This window comes from Penaeus monodon, chromosome 21, assembly GCF_015228065.2.
Source record: "Penaeus monodon isolate SGIC_2016 chromosome 21, NSTDA_Pmon_1, whole genome shotgun sequence".
NCBI lineage: Eukaryota > Metazoa > Arthropoda > Malacostraca > Decapoda > Penaeidae > Penaeus > Penaeus monodon.
In genome coordinates, this window is record NC_051406.1 from 3,059,935 (window position 1) to 3,060,189 (window position 255).

Consider the following 255-nt stretch of genomic DNA (forward strand, 5'->3'; position numbering starts at 1 on the left):
GCGTACTAGAATTAATATTCCGAATTTTTAGTTTAGCTCATTCAAAGAAAATCATAATTTTCGTGCTTATATATCAATTTGTTTATAACTTTTTGTAGATGGTAATTAGTAAGAAGTTTTATGTTTTCTCTTCAACTTTGTTTCCTTTTTATAATAATCAAAGTTATATTAACCTGCCTAAAGTACATAAAAAAAAGAAAACATGCATTATCCACTGTAGTTTGGTTTCATTGATTAGTGATGATAATAATAGTA

At 24.7% G+C, this 255-nt stretch overlaps 1 protein-coding gene across 1 annotated transcript in view; it reads left to right on the forward strand.

The window, feature by feature from the left end:
- LOC119586108 (tRNA methyltransferase 10 homolog A-like) overlaps positions 1 to 255 on the forward strand; it is a 3,522-nt gene that overhangs the window by 1,374 nt on the left and 1,893 nt on the right. The gene's annotated exons all lie outside the window — the stretch shown is intronic.